Genomic DNA, 20,736 nt, shown 5'->3' on the forward strand with positions numbered 1-20,736 from the left:
ATGGGTAGGTGTAAACCACTTGCTCTGACCAGTGATCCATAACTGGTTCAACAAAGGTCATGGTTTGTGCTATCCTGCCTGTGGGAAGCGCAAATAAAAGATCCCTTGCTGCTAATCGGAAGAGTAGCCCATGTAGTGGCGACAGCGGGTTTCCTCTCAAAATCTGTGTGGTCTTAACCATATGTCTGACGCCATATAACCGTGAATAAAATGTGCTGAGTGCGTCGTTAAATAAAACATTTCTTTCTTTCTTTCCATTCCAAAACCGTACTGACCCGTTAGCGAGCTGCTCAGTCCACATACGTATGTGCCTTGAGACCAAAACTTAATTAAAACGGTTTGGTACCCGACTTTGGTGTGTCACGACCCGTATCCTCCTATCCGGATGAAAACGGATTGGTCCGTTTTGAAGTTTGGTGTGGCAACGATAAAAGAAAGGAATATCCGCTCTGTCCACAAAGGTAAGGTTAAGGGTTTGTTTTGTTTAACGACACAGCTAGAGAACATTGATTAATTAACCATCGGGTATTGGATGTCAAACGTTTGGTAATTTTGACACATAGACTTAAGACACGGGTCACCCCTAAAATTGCCCGTTAAATCGGCAATGCCGTGGACATTGCCGCGGTGTTTTTCATTTTCCGCGGCATTTTTTTTCTGCCATGAACTATATTGGATTTTTTTTTTTCAAGATGTATTTGTTTCCTTATAGATAAAAATAAAATATACTCTGTGAACTGAAAACAGATTAAACATAACAGGGACGTAGCGTGATCTGGACATGGGGGGGAGGGTGTTCGAATATGAACCAAGTGGACCCTTTTTCTATTTTGTTTTGCACCACCAGAAACTCCATATATATATATATAAACATGTATGTTTTATTTCTGAAAGTGGACCATTTGCTTCAGCGGGGGTTGGGGGGTTGTGGGTGGGGGTGGGGGTGTTGGAACCCCCGAACCCCCTCCAGCCTACGCCCCTGCATAAATATTAAAATAACTGCACCGATATTACTAAGTATCTGAATTTTAGATCGGCCTCGGTGGCGTCGTGCTTAGGCCATCGGTCTATAGGCTGGTAGGTACTGGGTTCGGATCCCAGTCGAGGCATGGGGTTTTTAATCCAGATACCGACTTCAAACCCTGAGTGAGTGTTCCGCAAGGCTCAATGGGTAAGTGTAAACCACTTGCACCGACCAGTGAACCATAACTGGTTCAACAAAGGCCATGGTTTGTGCTATCCTGCCTGTGGGAAGCGCAAATACAAGATCCCTTGCTGCTAATCGGAAAGAGTAGCCCATGTAGTGGCGACAGCGGGTTTCCTCTCAAAATCTGTGTGGTCCTTAACCATATGTCTGACGCCATATAACCGTAAATAAAATGTATTGAGTGCGTCGTTAAATAAAACATTTCTTTCTTTCTTTTTCTGAATTTCAGCGCCATCGAGCATGATGGAAAATGACCAGCATTAAGCCAGTTCTAACTAGGTCATTGAACTCTATTGACAGTTCATAACGTGCATTGCAGGGACACCTGGACCCATATTCACAAAAAAGTGTAAATCTACCTCTACGACTAGCACTTACGTCTGCCGTAGATTTACGTTTACGTGCAAGAAGCACCGTATTCTCAAAGATGGTCGTAAATGTAAACGTAACTTAGTTGGACGTAAATCTACGATTTAACACTCTCACTGGGTAATTAATAAAAACACATTAGAAACGATGGCTACCGGGTAAATAACATCGTTGCAATTTGGTTTGTCGTTGCTAACAATAACATTATGGTGGCATTTTGGTATTGGTGGGGATCCGCGTTTTGGTTGAGGACAGTGCTTAAAAAGGAAAAGATTGGCCGAGTCGAAAAACATCACGAACATGTTCAATCCGTACATCGCAAACTGCTTCTTATTGGAAATACTGCTAGTTTCCGTAAATAATAGTAAATAACGGCGATCGTGCTTGATTTATTATATGTACACAACTTACGTGCAGCGTTAGTGCAACCTGAGGCACTCTTATATTTACGTCCAACTTTACACGCAACTTTCGTTTTCGTTGTTTCGTGAATAGCTCTTAAGTCGTAGATTTACGTTTACGTGTAAAACTAGGCTTACGATATTTTTGTGAATATGGGTCCTGGATTGCAGGGGTGGTGGTGGTGGTGGTTTAATCATGGGGGGTGACAGCTTATACATCGTTGAACCTTATGGTGCAGTACAGGTGTTTTATTTTCAGAAACATGTTCAACATACATCCTACAAGTGACTTGAAGTTGTTGATGTCGTAGTGGCATATACAGAGAGATCGGTCTTTCCCCCCCTCATTTATAACAAAATAAAAAATGTCGAATAATCTACTAAAAAAAAAAAAAAAAAAAAAAAAATAATAATAATAATAATAAAAATTTAAATTTAAATTTAAATTTAAAATTAATATACCTATTTACTTGGGTTTTTGCCCGAATTAAACAAAAATGCTCGAATCTACTACCAAACAGCTATATAGGGTTGCAAACGAATCACTGCGTATTTTATCATTACAGCTAACTTTTAGAGTAGAATGATGGAAATACATGGTAAAATGGTCTTAGGTTAGCACATTTTGTCAGAATATGTTTCATTTTTGTCCGAATTTGAGGTTTTGCTCCAGCACTAGTGGGGCAGTTGCCCACCCATCCATCCACCCCCCTCCCACCCCCGACCCACCCAGCCAGCATCTCGTACGCTTATGTGTATGATGATGTACACATATATAAATTATACCTTACCCATTTGTGATGAATTCCAGAGGTTCGTGTATACTGTCAGTCCACCAACACACCCAGCATCATTGAAGGCTGTTATTTATTGGCGATATGACAGGTTATATAGTTGCGTCTTCAACATGCCAGTAGAATACATAACTGTGATCAGCGATAAATGTCAATTAGCGAACCACCGTGTGCCTTGTCTACAGTACATAACAGATTTACCGAGCAAGAAAACATGTCAACGACATATAGGACATGGTGATTATCAAACAGGACAAGATAAATTTATCAACATATCATCGGCGAATCCATTTGGGGGAGTTACTGGGGGGGGGGGGGGGGGTGTGTGTCCCGTTCGAAGTGCCCTTTTTAATCCATCATCCACAAGCTATATATTAAAGGGACATACCCTAGTGTTTAAACACTAAGACATATTTTTGATTATTAGAACCGTTGTTGATAACTGGGATCATACTTTACTCAGATTTTACTGTTTAGATTATCCAGTTCCGTACATTCTAAGTGTTTTTGGTCATCATGTTGTTTTTAAAATCACAAAACGCATTTCTCATCTTTTTTAAAACGTACGTGCTTCTGAGAAGAAACAGTTATGAAGTCGAGTTTTAGTCTATTTTTAGTGCGTGTTTCACCATTCCAAAGTCAAAATACTCCTGTTTCACCCAATTGCAACTTTATCCAAATGTGTTACAGGTTTGTAGATTAACTAAGCTTAGTGTTAGTTTTCACGGGTTGAAACTAGGGTCTGTCCCTTTAAGACGTATTCACGACAGATAACATAATAATATGCACATGCTAAATGTTCCTAACAGAAACTCGCCTGAACAACTCTTCATTTCAAAGGGCGGGACGTAGCCTATTGGTAAAGCGCTCGCTTGATGCGCTGTCCATCTAGGATCGATTCACGTCGGTAGGCCAGCTGATCTGTTTCTTGTTCCATTCAGTGCACGTCTAATATAGCAAAAGCTGTGACATGTGCTATCCTGACTATGGGATGGTGCATATAAAAGATCCCTTGCTACTACTAAAAAAAAAAGCATGTAGCGGGCTTACTCTCTGCATTTCAGCTTTACCAAATGTTTGACATTCGATAGCCGATGATTAATAAATCAATGCGCTCTAGTGGTATCATTAAGCATTAAAACAACCTTTTAAACCTTATTTCAAAACTTTCTTGAATAAGCATGTCCTTGCATCCCGCCCCAAAGGCCTACACATCTCTCTGCTTTCGGGACATTGATTCATTTGATTCGGCAAACTCAATCTTACCCTTTTTACAACTTGGGGTGAGACGTAGCCCTGTGGTACAGCGCTCGCTGATGTGGGATCGATCCCCGTCGGGGGGCCCATTGGGCTGTTTCTCGTTCCAGCCAGTGCACCACGACTGGTATATCAAAGGCCGTGGTATGTACTACCCTGTCTGTGGGGTGGTGCATATAAAAGATCCCTTGCTGCTAATCGAAAAGAGTAGCCCATGAAGTGGCGACAGCGGGTTTCCTCTCTTAATATCTGTGTGGTCCTTAACCATATGTCTGATGCCATATAACTGTAAATATAATGTGATGAGTGCGTCGTTAAATAAAACATTTCTTTTTTTTTCTTTCTTTTTAGAACTTTTGACACCCACACCCACCCCAACCACTCCCCAACACCCCATACAAAATCCAGGATCCGCACCTGCATAGATACCTCGAGACAGGAAACTAGATAAATTGAGGGACGTGACCTATCTATGTCGATAAGATTGTTCGCCTAAGATAATTTGATCTGATGATCGCAACCCCTGACTCTCGTAACGAAGGGCGGGACGTAGCCCTAGGGGTAAAGCGCTCGCCTAATAAAGTTTGTTTTATTTAACGACACCACTAGAGCACATTGATTTATTAATCATCGGCTATTGAATGTCAAACATTTGGTAATTCTGACATATATGCTGTTAGAGAGTAAACCCGCTACATTGTTTCATTAGTAGCAAGGGATATTTTACATGCACCATTCCATAGACAGGATAGCACATACCACGGTCTTTGATATACCAGTCTTGGTGCACTGGCTAAAAGGAGAAATAGCCGAACGAGTCCACCGACGGGGATCGATCCCAAACCAACCACGCATCAAGCGAGCGCTTTACCACTGAGCTATGTCAGTTTAGGATCGATCTCCGTCGGTGGGCCCAATCGGCTATTTCTCACCACGACTGTCACTGGTATACTAGAAGCCGTGGTATGTGCTATCCTGTAGGATGGTTCATATAAAGGATTCCTTGCTACTAATGAAAAAAAAAATGTAGCCAGTTTTCTTTCTAACACTATATGTAAAGAATCACCAAATGTTTGACATCCAACAGCCGATGATTATTAAATCAATGTGCTCTAGTGGTGTCGTTGAACAAAACAAACTTTAACTCTCATAGCCAGTGTTCTATTTCTATATTGGGTGAAGGGGGGAGGGGAGGGGGCAACACACTGTCTATGGATCGTTTCATGGGACATGACACTGGTGGGCCCATTCTCTAGGGTTTTCCCGTCCCAACTAATAACCCACGACTGGTATATCGAAGGTGGTGGTATGCGTTGTCCTGTCTATGAAAAACAAACTGTATTTAAAAGAAAATTTGCTGATAATGGAAGACGCAGGCGCTTTTTTTCTCTGAAGACTACGTCCCACAAACCGGCCTCGGTGGCGTCGTGGTTAGGCCATTGGTCTATAGGCTGGTAGGTACTGGGTTCGGATCCCAGTCGAGGCATGGGATTTTTAATCCAGATACCGACTCCAAACCCTGAGTGAGTGCTCCGCAAGCCTCAGTGGGTACGTGTAAATGGGTAGGTGTAGGTTTGATCCATAACTGGTTCAACAAAAACAATGGTTTGTGCTATCCTGCCCGTGAGAAGCGCAAATAAAAGATCCCTTGCTGCCTGTCGTAAAAGAGTAGTCTATGTGGCGACAGCGGGTTTCCTCTAAAAACAGTGTCAAAATTACCATATATTTGACGTCCAATAGCCGATGATATGATCAAAATGTGCTCTTGTGGCGTCATTAAATAAAACAAACTTTGCTTTACGTCCCACAATTGCCATTGAAGGAGGGAAATGTTTTATTTAACGACGCACTCAACACATTTTGTTTACGGTTATATGGCGTCAGACATATGGTTAAGGACCACACAGATATTGAGAGAGGAAACCCACTGTCGCCACTTCATGGGCTACTCTTTTCGATTAGCAGCTAGGGATTTTTTATATGCACCATCCCACAGGCAGAATACTACATACCACGGCCTTTGTTACACCAGTTGTGGAGCACTGGCTGGAAAGGGAAATAGGCCAATGGGTCCATCGACGACGATCGATCCCAGACCGACCGCGCATCAAACGAACGCTTTAACACTGGGCTACGTCCCGCGCCCACAATTTCCACTGACACACATCACTCGATAACTGATAAATCAATGTGCTCCTATGGTGTCTTTAGACAAATCAAACTTTAAATAAAGTGATATCGTTGCGTTGGTATTAGCCTGATGTTACTGATTCATTGATTTCAACTTATTTTCGTGCTTATATCCAATCAAGGTTCAAGCATGCTGTCCTGGGCACTCATCTCAGCTATCTGGGCTGTCTGTCCAGGACGGTGGGTTAGTTATTATTTGGTTATTGGTTAGTGAGAGAGAAGAGGGTGTAGTGGACTTACACCTACCCAATGAGCCCTTAAGAACTCGCTCTGGTTTGGAGCCGGTATCGGGCTGCGAACCCTGTACCTATCAGTCTGTAGATTATAGAAATTCATGCACGTGAAACATGCATTTCAAAGAGCACAAGCGCTAACCAGAGGGCAACCTTTAAATTTCCATAATCCGGTCGGTTGAGCGCTCGCTTGAGGAGCTTGCGTCGCAGGATCGAATCATCTCAGTTAATCCGTTCAACTGACTGGGTTTTTTTCTCGTTCCAACCAGTGCACCACAACTGGCCAAAGGCCGTGGTATGTTTTTTCTTGTCTGTGGGAAAGTGCATATAACAGATCCCTTGCTGCATTAAGAAAACGTAGCGGGTCAGAATTACCAAAATGTCCACATCCAATAGCCGATGATTAATATGTCAATGTGCTCTAGTGGTGTCGTTAAACAAAAGAAACTTTACTTTCCCTAACCCGCAAATAACCCAGGCAAGAGAAACTGGCCCATTGTGTCATCTCTTAACTTACCCGAACGCTGTTGACATAACAATTCTTCGTTTTGGTCAATGACCACACTGTATATCATCGAACCTCCTGTGGCTGAAGCCTAACCTCCTAGTCACCTGCCACCCCTATTTTGAGGGCTAATTAATATATTTAAAAAAAAAAATTAAATATATTTATATTTAGGACTGCCCGATCTAAATTTGCGTTACAAATTGTTAGTTGTTTGCTGTATATTAAATATTGTTTGGGAAAATAACGCACAAAATTATTTATTGTAAAGTCCTTTTTCCCTGTTTGTTTAAATATCAAAATTGCCCCAGTAATTGTTCTGTCCCAGGTTGGACTACTGGCATCCGGTGGCCGAACCTGGGATAGACATGCTCGAAACCTTCGTGGTATAGGAGCATGTAAATACTTTATTGATTGATTGAGTATATCATCGTACACCGGATATTGCGAGGTCAGAAACGATGGCAAAACAAAAGACCAACGGATCGAGGTAAGTTATTTGCCCGTTTCCTTTGATCTGGTGCACCTACGAATTTCATTTCATTTCAACATATCTTCGTGCTTATATCTAATTAAGGTTCATGCACGCTGTTCTAGGCGCACACCATAGCTATCTGTTTAACGGACAGTAGGCTAGTGGTTAGTGAGAGAGAAGAGGGTTTTACGCCTAGCCATCGTGTCGTCAAGACTCGCTCTGGGTGGGAGCCGGTACCGGATTGCGAACCCTGTACCTACCAGCGCTATGTCCGATGGCTTAACCACGACACCACCGATTTAATAATAATTCCCAGTAGATAAAATAATGCAACGTGAGTTGCTACTTTTTATTGTAAACAGCCATTGCTGTCCTTCAACAAAACGATAACGACAATACCACTCGGCACTCACTGAATTATATATGTTACAAATAAAGAATGCATTTAGAGGTGTGCTAATCGGTAACTGTTCAGTATAAATGTATGTTCTGATTTATTACATTTTTATTTTTTATTTTGTTATAACATTAATATGAGTTTGACTCTCTTGCTGGTCATAGTGTCTCTAATCCAGGCACGCAGGAAGCAAGTAGACGTGGGTGGGGGTTTTGGTGCTGATATCGAGGACGCAAAGCAAAATCTCTAGGGGTTCCGGGGCATATGCTCTCTCGTGTAATGTTTAAAACTAGATATCATGAAACGCAATTTTCTACATTCTACAAGTAAAATTCATCTCTGCCTTAAGATAATGTATGTTTGGGGCGGGACGTAACCCAGTGATAAAGCGTTCGCTTGATGCGTGGTCGGTCTAGGATGTAACAAAGGCCGTGGTATGTGCTATCCTGTCTGTGGGATGGTGCATATAAAAGATCCCTTGCTGCTAATCGAAAAGAGTAGTCCATGAAGTGTCGACAGCGGGTTTCCTCTCTCAATATCTGTGTGGTTCTTAACCATATGCCTGACGCCATATAACCGTAAATAAAATGTGTTGAGTGCGTCGTTAAATAAAACATTTTGCTTCCTCTGCCTTAAGATTTACTATGAATCACACGCCTTTCCGTAAATAATGATATTGTCCTCGGTCAGTCCCACTGGTCCGATCAAAAGTGATATTGCCCTCGGAGATTTCACCAAAGAAGAAACCCGTCAGAATCTACGTATTTAACCGGAACGTTACTGAAAGAGGGTTCTGTCGAGATTCTCCAAGTAGTGGGTGTATTAGTAGTTATTATCCCCTGCGCGTGCTGTAACCTCACCGTGGTGCAGGGGTGTAACATTCTCTTTGAGAATGGCCAATACAGCACAAATCCCCTTGTTTTCTTCGAGATACAATTGAAATGTTGAGTAAACGTCAGTATCTATGTGTGATATTTGTATTTTTGCACAGTTCTTTACACTGTTTTTATTTAAAACTTGAATTTTTATATTGATGTTGATCATCACTTTATTTGTTTGCATTACCATAGTTTTACACCCAATAGCCGATGTATTTTTCGTGTTGGGGTGTCGTTAAACATTCATTCATTCAATCATTAGTAGTTATTATGTGAAATATTTGTTATCGGCGCACTCAAGAATAATCGATGCAGATGTATTTAGCGTGAAACCTCCCAAATAGCACACCATGGTTCGCCCAACGTAAATCGACCGTTGACCCAACGTCGCCTGCCGACGTTGACACATGGCCATTTTGTCCGTTGGGCCAACGTTGGCTCAGTGTTGGTAATTCCACGTTGCACCAACGGTGTACCAACGTTGTGCCAACATTTCCATACCGCATTATATAGTTGGCCCAACGTTATGCGTCCAAAGAATTCAAATAGGCAACATATATGTAATACATAAATACAGCAGCATTAAATATCATCAAATATGTTGCAAGTGGATTTTATATTAATTGTTCAGCTCTTAACATACATATTAAAATCACACATTACAGATTTATACTATTTGTTAGAATATGTCACAGGATTTAGAATAAAAAGTTTTTTTTTTTTTTTTTTTTGTGAACACATAATATATTACATTATGTTCACACACCTTACTAATAAACATTGAAGCAGATTGCCTGCAATTTTCAATATCACTTTGTACATACCAGTAGTGTTTTTAATTATGAATTTTATTATCCCCAGATCAATGACAATGTCAGGCTTGGGGAGCCCTGAATTACTGTCTTCCAATATGCTTTTAACGTCATCAAATATATTAAATTAAACAACTATAACATAATCATAACATTCATAAAGATATGTTTAGCTTTTTGAAAAATAAAATAAGAAATGAAAACAGAGAGAGAGAATGCAAGTAACATTTTGTTCAGTATCGCATCGAAATTTACTACACAATTATCATAGATCGCTACACAATTAAAAACATTTAAACAGTAGTTGCTAATCAATTTTCAATGGACAAGAAATACCAAGATTTTAAAAACAAAATGTTACCTAGAATAAGATACCGAGATATTAATAACAAGATTTAAAAAAAAAAATAATAAAAATGTATTGCTTTATTTTGCTTGTGGGTTTTTTTTTCTGTTTGTTTTTAAACAGGCTGAGATTTCTTTTATTATTATTTAAATACAGAATTATTAATTAAATTTATTATAATTACAATTTTTGTTTTTTATATATATATATATATAAAAAATTCTATTTAAAATTTCCTTTGTAAAATATTTCTAATGGCCTAATCTTTGGTTTTGAATTTCCATACTATAAATATTTAATGTTGATAATTATTTTCTAGTTTCATTATTTATCATACCAAATATAATGACCGATATTTGTTTTTCTAACTTGAGTATTTTTCTAACGTCGGTGCAACGCTGTGCCAACATCGAGCCGACGCCTTCAAGCAGAAGTAAATTCGGCGCAAATGCTTCAAAGCGGTAATTTATTTTTTACGATTTACACAAAACCTTGGTAATTTCATATATAAATGTATGCATTTTCTGAAGCAGAAAATACTCATATTCATTGAGTTTTTATATCGTCTTCCAAGTTCTTAGGTGTCTGGTTAAATTTCCGAAATTAATGCTGGAAATATTTTCTGTTCAAACACAAACGACAGCTGCTGTAGGTGAAGGTCAGAGTTTTCCTCACGCGGTCGCAAGGTGGGGCGAGATCGGCCCGAGCCAATCATTTGCCAACGTCGTGCCAACGTTGTGGTAACATTAGGCCGGGGACGGCGATAGTGCCTACCGTGGCGACGTTGGGCCAACGTAGTTGTGCTATCTGGGCTAGGGTTATTGGTGTATTAGAGCGGGAATCTTTGCCTACCCGGTGGTAGGTAGCCAGCCATTACGTCTTTTCGCTATAGTCTTATCTCTGACGGCAGATCTATAGCGACCATAGCCGTCCAAATGTCCATCTAGCTCTTGAACTGCAGAGTTATCGGGCTATTTGTTTAACGACACCACTAGAACACACTGTTTTTGCGTATGTTTATGTTTTGTTTTGTTCGGTTTTATTTTACGTTGTTTTGGTTTTTGATTTTGTTTAGTGTTTGTTTTAAAGAAGAGAAAATACGTGTTCTACGACGTATGCTGAAGGCTAAGCTAACAAAGTTTGAATTACGGCGGTCCATACATCTGTCATTAACAGGAGTGACATCAGATGGTTATCCCGGGCATAATGACACGTCTATGGAAATTTGTCGGGCGCGTATTTAGGCAGGGGCCGAACCTACATGCATCCTCTTCTTTATTTATTAAAAAATTATATTTTATTATTTATTATTATTAGTTAAAAATTTACTATTATTATTATTTATTTATTTATTTATTTAGGCCTATTTATTTATTTATTATTGTGTTGTTGTTGTTGTTGTTGTTATTATTATTATTATTGGTTATGAAAGAAAGAAATGTTTTATTTAACGACGCACTCAACACATTTTATTTACGGCTATATGGCGTCAAATATATGGTTAAGGACCAAACAGATTTTGAGAGGAAACCCGCTGTCACCACTACATGGGCTACTCTTTCCGATTAGCAGCAAGGGATCTTTTATTTGCGCTTCCCACAGACAGGATAGCACAAACCATGGCCTTTGTTGAACCAGTTATGGATCACTGGTCGATGCAAGTGGTTTACACCTACCCATTGAGCCTTGCGGAGCACTCACTCAGGGTTTGGAGTCGGTATCTGGATTTTAAAAATCCCATGCCTCGATTGGGATCCGAACCCAGTACCTACCAGCCTGTAGACCGATGGCCTACCACGACGCCACCGAGGCCGGTATATTGGTAATGAAGAAAGTACATTGACGGTTACTAAATATTTGGTTTGTTTCAGAGAGAGAGAGAGAGAGAGAGAGAGAGAGAGAGAGAGAGAGAGAGAGAGAGAGAGAGAGAGAGAGAGAGAGAGAGAGAGAGAGAGAGAGAGAGAGATTGAGATGGGGGGGGGGGGATGTAATAGTTGAAGAAGAACAATAACACCCACCCACCACTGCACCCCCGCCTATAATTGTACTAGGGTGGGATGGGAACTGCCCCCTAGTGCAGGAGCAAAACCTCAAATTCGGACAAAAATGATACAGATAATCGGGGAAAATGTGCTAACCTGAGACCTTTTACCACGTATTTCCATTATTCTACCGTCAACATTAGTTGTACGCCTAATCCATGCAGACATGCGTAGTGATTCGTTTGCAACCTTATATAGTTGTTTGGTAGTGTTGCTAATATGAATAAATGTTGTTATCCAGATTTGGGCATTTTTGTTTAATTCGGGCAAAAACACTCGTGCAAAAATGGAACTCCGTACGCCTATGCCTCCGCCCGCTTTTACATCCTTTCATAATAACTTGATTGCAGGATCTCCTGAAATCCATGGAGGAAATACAAACGGAAGTGCATATACAACAACAACAACCGGAAAATGTAAAAATGTTCATGGAAGATAATAATGTTTACGAAAAACAAACTGACAGTTTTACAGAACAAGGCAATACTCTTCTCTTTGTTTCTATTTAAAAATATATATATGACATTGTTTTAAAATGAAATATTCAAATGCAAACCGATGGTAGCTTGGTTTAATTGCATGCTGGTGAACTCTGCCCATAACTGATTCGCCCCTGAAATAAGTCACCCCAGCCTACTAGCACTAGCACAGTAGCAACTCACACTCACAGTTAAGTTAAAGTTTGTTTTGTTTAACGATACCAGTAGAGCACATTTGGTAATTTTGACATAAAGACTTAGAGAGGAAATCTGCTACATCGTTTCATTAGTAGCATTATTCTCATTAACCGGCCTCGGTGGTGTCGTGGTTAGGCCATCGGTCTACAGGCTGGTAGGTACTGGGTTCGGATCCCAGTCGAGGCATGGGATTTTTAATCCAGATACCGACTCCAAACCCTGAGTGAGTGCTCCGCAAGGCTCAGTGGGTAGGTGTAAACCACTTGCACCGACCAGTGATCCATAACTGGTTCAACAAAGGCCATGGTTTGTGCTATCCTGCCTGTGGGAAGCGCAAATAAAAGATCCCTTGCTGTCTGTCGTAAAAAGAGTAGCCTATGTGGCGACAGCGGGTTTCCTCTAAAAAAACAGTGTCAGAATGACCATATGTTTGACGTCCAATAGCCGATATTAACATAAAAGAATCAATGTGCTCTAGTGGCGTCGTTAAATAAAACAAACTTTATTCTCATTAATAGAAATATGTTTAATAAGTAGTCCTAAGGGACGTATACTGTATGGACAGTGCAAGCAAGTTCAAATTTACTCTTCCCTGGCCAGTAAAGTATAATATTTTAGTCGCCAGCTAATATATAAACCATGTGATTTTAGTGCCATTATACGGCACATTACTAATGTTGTAATTGTTATTAGGACCGCATTCGAATGCACTCATGAAAGAGTAATTCCTTTTTGTTAAATAGTAATTACAACTGTTTGTGTCCTGTTCCACTAAAACAGTGAACGACTATTAATTATCATAAGCAAATTTCTTTATCAAACGAAATTAAGCTAATTAATATTTTAATGGTACTGCTAAGATATGCATTTAAATTGCAGTACTTATTAAAAGTTAAATAAAAGCATTTTGATAATATCTACCAGGCTTCAACATGTTACTAGTAGTTACCAATTGGCTACCTTACTTTTGGTTTAAATAATATTTATTTTCGTCACATACTGCCTTGTAAATCCATGAATACTGTTTTATAAATAGTTGTGTCTTTAAAGCTTTCTAAACTCGAGTCATGAAAATAGAAACATGTTTTCATCCTCCACTGGTGAACATGACTTTCGATGTCATTAAAACTGGAGAAGTCGTTATCGTGGAGGGACCCATTATCACCAGTGAGGTTATTAAAAATAAAAATAGCAGGTGAAAATCAAATTATAGGCGGCCATTATTCACGATGCGGAAAAAGATCTGATGGTGAATAATGAGTGTTTAGATCCTCTTGATGTGGGTAATGTTCGCGAACTATTTGACTGGTTCTCGAAGTGGTAATTCGGTTTACTGTGTAGCGTAAAACTCAGTCTAGCGGTTAGCCAGCTTGCTCTGAATGTGTGCGTTCAAGCTTGACCTTTGCCTTGCTTCCATCATTAAGCTTAGATTAGAATGCTAGAAATGTATAACGCTATATTATAGCCTACAATATGGAGATAATATAAAATTCTAGTTTTAAATTATATAAAATATATAGATTTCTCAAATTTAAAACAAATTAAAATCGTATGTGTGATATTTGTTGAATATGAAATACAAAATGATGTTCTTTCGACAAACTTTGCAGTTGGAACACAAGTCAACCACCAACCCTTTCACGATAAACGTAATCTAATATATACAATTTAAATAAACAATTAAACTTTTGTAATTCTGTAACTATTTAAATCAATATGTGATACTTACCATTCGTTTTCCCGCATTTTGGCACAAAATCTGTAAAAAGCATTAGCCGAATTTGTTTCATTTTTCTTTCCCTGTACCTTGTTGAAGCGAGGCTAGAGTATGGCGCAGTGATCTATTTTCAGATCATGCCGCCCTCCCCCCAATCCCTTCATTAGTAGTCCAATCACGAACAAGCTTTCAACCTCGTACGGCAGTTATAAAAAATCGGGAGTTCAGATAGTCCTGCTTTTTCTCTAAAATATTTCCCGTTACAATGTGCCTGTAATTAACAAAAAGTCGAGAAGCATTGTTTATTGGGTAACCAGTCAATTCGTACCATAGTCATTTCGTACCCAATTTTAAAATTTCGTACCCAAGTCATTTCGTACCCTGGTCATTTCGTACCATAGTTATTTGGTCATTTCGTACCATGGTTATTTCGTACCATGTCTGTTTGGTCATTTTGTACCTTGGTCATTTCGTACCTCAATAATTTATTGTGCAGCTTAGTTGACTGATAGATAGTAAAATGTTGAATTACTGATTTACAAAAATAAACATTAGGCTAATGCAGCTATATTGAAGAAGAAAGAAAGAAAGAAAGAAGCAAACAAATAACAAGAAAAAGATTATATATTACTTTTATTACTTTTATCTTCAAACGTTTCCATTCATCATTATATTAATTACCAACGAGCACTTTGTGTTAGAATAACATATCAAGATCTTCTGAGACAAGCTGATCTCAGAAAAACCTTAATTACCCACGAGGACCGTGTGTTAGATATAAACAAACGGATTATGGTTTTATAAAATAAACAAAGGCCATGGTGATGTGACTGTTGATTATAACGATTGTTTATCCAACAACAATAAGGCAGGCATAGGCAGAGAATCTGTCGACAGTGGATAAGGACGTAAGCCTATATAAGATGGGGGGGGGGGGGGGGGAGGGGGGAAGTCTCGTATATGAATGATCATCAGTGGCAATATACATATGTTCATTTAAACCTTTGCTCACTTTACAAGGTATGTTAACATGTCAACGTTTATTCGTCAACAATAAAAAGAAGTGGCATATCATGACAAAAATAAGATACAGAGTATGAAACCACTATATGGTACGAAATGACCAAACATTATGGTACGAAATGGCTATGGTACGAAATGACCAAAGCACTATGGTACGAAACGACTATGGTACGAAATGACTATGGTACGAAATTACCATAAACTATGGTACGAACTGGATGGTACGAAATGACTAGTAACCGTTTATTGGAAGCTCGATATCCGGCGACAATTGATTCGATAGCCGGCGAAAAATTGCCAGGTGCTGGCTATTAATGACATCCCTGATCACGATAAGCACGAGACGATTGGAGTGCAGCATAACACATATATAAGTCGAACATTTAAAATAATTAACATTTGATTTTGAAACAGACAAGTAAAGAACACAGTGACTAAACAATCTCATTTTAATACATAAATAAAACCGGGTTTCAAATGATCAAGACAGGACCGACTTGGTCCATAACTGAACCAGGGCCGAATTATTTCCAAACACATGAAATTCAAGTTGAGGGAGATAACATCATAAGTATTACCTCCCTTAATGTGTTTACTCTTGAATATTGGAAAACCGTTATTCGTAGTCCGATATAAACAAGTACTACGTTTTATAGAAGATACATTGCTACTGGTCCACTGTGTTTTCTGATGTCCAGTTTTGTTTACAGATTAAAGTAAAATTATTGGACAGTCGCCAACTGGTGAATGTGATTTTATTTTTAAGACGCCAGGGAATTTGTTTAGTCGTCATGGTGAGTATTTTATTCGCTTTGTAGAGCACTGATGGTTCTTCTACGTCCCAACCTTGTTACATACCCTATATATACCTGGTATTCAAAACTTGTGGCACCATGTTTCAACCGTTTCTCAACCAAAATAGTGCAACAAATGGACACACAAGCCAAAAATGTATAACCTACCATACTCACTAAATCCTGTTTGAAGTACTTGCATCATTATTAACAAAATAAATCTTCCAGTGACAACCGTCAAAAGTCCTGCGCCATTTTAAATATGCTACATAGAGGGAAGCAACTCTCCGTGCATGTTAACAAAAGTATTGCCATAACTTGCCCCGTGCACTCTGAAAAAAGTAGAATTTTAGTCCGAAGGGATGCAGAAAGTGTGGTTATTTCTATGTCCAAATATTATTACTGTCACGGGGATCCTACAATACCGTAACTGAATGAAACACGATTATCCAAATATCTCTCCTAACTGTATATCTATTAGATCTCTCTGTAACGGGCAGTTATACCCGCGTGGCTCGTCTAGGTATGATCAGAGATAAGATCTTATATAAATTATATGTAATATAGCACGTTTAGTTCACTAGAAAACACAACAAAAACACAATAAACTTTGGAATCTGTATTAATACTACGCTGACAAATGTACTGCCGCAGTAGTTAATTAACAACAACAAATAATAACGACCCAGAACTGATTAGTTAATCTCTAGGTGTCTAGTTTACACAATATTGTAATCACTTCACCGTGACACAACACCCACACGTGTGATAATTGAGAAACGCTTCCAGGGGAACTTAATTAATAAAGGAATTACAACTCTATTCCTAACTGGTTAATTTTTAATTAACCCTTAACTACTCATTCAGTAACCTTGTAATACAGAATTAATACTGGTACCTATCACAATAAAGACAATAACCTACTAAGTTTACCTAGGTCCTCTAGGATGACTGGTTAAGCTTTATATATATTAGAACAGTGAGCCTACAGTTTACTGCGTGAGATTACCGGCAGCACCGTCTAAATAATATTGGTATAATACAGTATTAAAATATTTAAAGTCACATCAATCACATCAAGGTTATACACAGAGCAGAAATAATATTTACCAAGTCCAAACGGACACATTCCCTGGGAGCCTTCCAATATGTTTCTCCCCCATATCTCTAAAACCCTAGCTATTTATCATAAAACCGAATATCGCCTGGGGGTACAACGCGGTCCTCCCCCTATCAAGTGATATTTTCACAGCGACCAAGCCGGCATATTTTTCTTAGATGGCCAGACTTTCTGACGCCTAGTCGCCAAAATCATGGTCATAAAAACCGCACTCGCGGAGGTATTACGTAACTACTGGCCACATGGCCTCCGCACCTGGTCTGGGTGTGTATTAGAAAGAGCTCGACGACCGTCGCACAGAGGTGTTACGTAACAAAGTGCCCACCTGGGCTTAAGTGCATATTGGAACTGCACACGGCCCTCTAAAACAATTAATATCGCCACAGGCGAAAACAAAATTAAGAGCATGTTCCATCACAATTACATACCCTATATATAGCTAGTATTCAAAACATGTTTCAACCGCTTCTCAACCGAAATAGTGCAACAAATGGACACACAAACCAAAAATGTATAACCTACTGTACTCACAAAATCCCGATTGAAGTTCTTGCATCATTATTAACAAAATAAATCTTCCAACAACAACATACAAAAATTGCCTGCCATTTTAAATTTGCTAAATACAGGGATCGAAGCAACTCGCCCTGCACATTAAAAAAGTATCGACTTAATGTGTGCCCTGTACTAGTAGAATATTTGTCACTAGTCACTGGACAAGTACATCTAGGAATTTACATGTCGGGGGTCCTAGAATTTTTGTTATAATTAAATTCACTGGCCATGCTGAAAAATTCACTTGCCCAACTGTTGATAAAACAAAGAAGAAACCCCAGTTAATTAAAATAATTAACTTTTTAATGTACATTGTGCATACTGAGATCCTCTTTAGTCAATTTGTCAATTTATTTACACACTGGCTAATTAGGCATACTTTATGGTTTGTTTAAAAAAAAACATGCAAACAAGTTTCATAAGTTTGGAATAAAGTTACTTATTAACATTTTAAAATAATTGTTACCACTAAAACCACCGAAGTTATAAAAAAATTATCCATGTTACATATTACAACAATTAAGAGTATTAAAAACAAATTAATATTTTATCACTTTTGAATGAGTATATATTATACTAAAAAAACAACAAAAAAAGAAAACCTCCAAGAACCTTTATTAGCCTAAAGTGTACATGTATTACAGTTTAAAGCTTACCCCCCCCCCCCCCCCCCATCACATTAAAAATTTGCGACAGTATCCCAGTTGGATACTAACATTTCAAAATCTGGTATCCCACCTGAGAATTTAGTATCCTACTTAAATGAAATTCATAAATAACATCGTAACAAACTTGGACAACACTGTTCTCGTTCCCAGTCTATTACAACGTCACGATCGCGGAATTCGTGAAATTTGCAATCAAACGTAATCTATTTGTGAATAATACTAACACAAATTAATATTTAGCAGTAATTTATAAGTGATTCTGACATTATTAATGATAAACCTACCTGTATCAGTTTTCTGCAGATGTGGAATCAATATCACAAATAAAATTTGAAAGGAGGAAACATCCAACAAAAACAATAGCATTAGCATTAAACTGGGTATGAATTGGGGGAGATATTGTTATGGTATAGCATTAGACTGGGTACGAGCTTGAAAATTATATTACTTAGCTTCACCAGTAAATGACAACTTTCATTGTTTAGCGAAAAATAAAAACACAGGATTAAAAAAAAAAAAATGTATGGTATCCTGGCGGGATACTGGATTCTTGAAGTCTGGTATCTAAAATTAAATTCTGGTATCCCCAGGATATCGGGATACCGTTAATCTCAAACACTGCACACACACACACAATTAGTAAGTTTTCAATGTAGGTACTTTGTTAAATTTATCTATGTCATGAGATTGTGTACTTAATTATTATTATTATTTTTATTATTTATTTTTTATTTTTTTCAATTTATGTGATATTTTATAAATTAAATTAATAATTTACACTTTTATAGTTTTGCAAATGTAACTGGTGGCATGCAACCTTTAAAAGTAATAAAAGACTGGTTACCATTTTGCATATAAAGCTTGCACTGTCCTACTATTCATATTAGAGTAACAAATCTTTGAGTTCCAGTGTAAAAAAAAGAAAATCTCGGAAAACAATAACTTTAGTTTTTTCAGTGTTTACAGTTTATAACTTGAACAGTAGCAGTAGCCCGGGGTGTTTTGCCTACCAATTTCTCACTCGGGCTACCAGATTTCTAAACCTGGTAGACCGCTGGGTTACTAGATTGTTTTTGCACCTCCAGTTACTCTGCAATCAACAAGATGCTTAAACATCTAAAAAAAACCATCCTAAACGTTTAAATAAAAAATTAATTTGCTTTTTTGTCTCCCTTTTTTAAAAGTTTATTAAAATTATGGCCTACCAAATTTACTAAGGGCTACTACATTTCATAACCTGGAAGCCAGGTGGGCTACCACTGAAAAAAGTTACGGTCCATTGGGCTATTTCTCATTCCAGCCAGTGCATCACGACTGATGTATCAAAGGGTGTGGTATGTACTACCCTGTCTGTGGGATGGTGCATATAAAAGATCCCTTGCTGCTAATCAAAAAGAGTAGCTCCTGAAGTGATGACAGCGGGTTTCCTCCCTCAATATCTGTGTGGTCCTTAACCATATATTTCCGACGCCATATAACCATAAATAAAATGTGTTGAGTGCGTCGTTAAATAAAACATTTCCTTCCTTTGTCACCTACAGTGATTTAGAGCCTGTCTGCAGGAATAAAGATTTTAAAAAATACGTCCCAATTAATGGCAATCATTTTTGTTCAGCAGCAAAAAATACAGGTAAAGATTTTAACTTAAATTGCCTTTCGAAATTTCAGAGTTTGTGATGGGGGCAAGTGCACTGCACATTTCTTACAATATCAAACAAAATCATTCTGCCATGTCATTTCAGTTTTGAGGTGTGCTACACAAATTTTGAAAACTCAAATTCTGAAAACGGAAACAGAAACTCTTTTTCCACCCCCCTTCAAATTTGAGTTATCAAAGTTTGACTGTTGTATTCAGTTATGATATACTGTAGAACCATTATGTTTTGCGTAATAAAAGTATTGTGATTTGCCAGTAGTAGCCATACCTGTGTATGGACAGGATGTAGCCCAGTTGCAAAGCATTCGCTTGATGCGCGGTCGGTCTGGGTTTGATCACCATAGATGGGCCCATCGGGCTATTTCTCGCTCTAACCAGTGCACCATGACTGGTATATCAAAGGCCGTGGTATGTGTTATCCTGTCTGTGGGATGGTGCGTATAAAAGATCCCTTGCTGCTAATCGAAAAGAGCAGCCTGTGAAGTGATAGCAGTGGGTTTCCTCTCTCAATGTCTGCGTGGTCCTTAACCATATGTCTGACGCCATATATCCATAACAAAATGTGTTGAGTGTGTCGTTAAATAAAACGTTAAGACCATATCTTTGTATAGAAAGTATT

Source organism: Gigantopelta aegis, chromosome 5 (assembly GCF_016097555.1).
Source record: "Gigantopelta aegis isolate Gae_Host chromosome 5, Gae_host_genome, whole genome shotgun sequence".
NCBI lineage: Eukaryota > Metazoa > Mollusca > Gastropoda > Neomphalida > Peltospiridae > Gigantopelta > Gigantopelta aegis.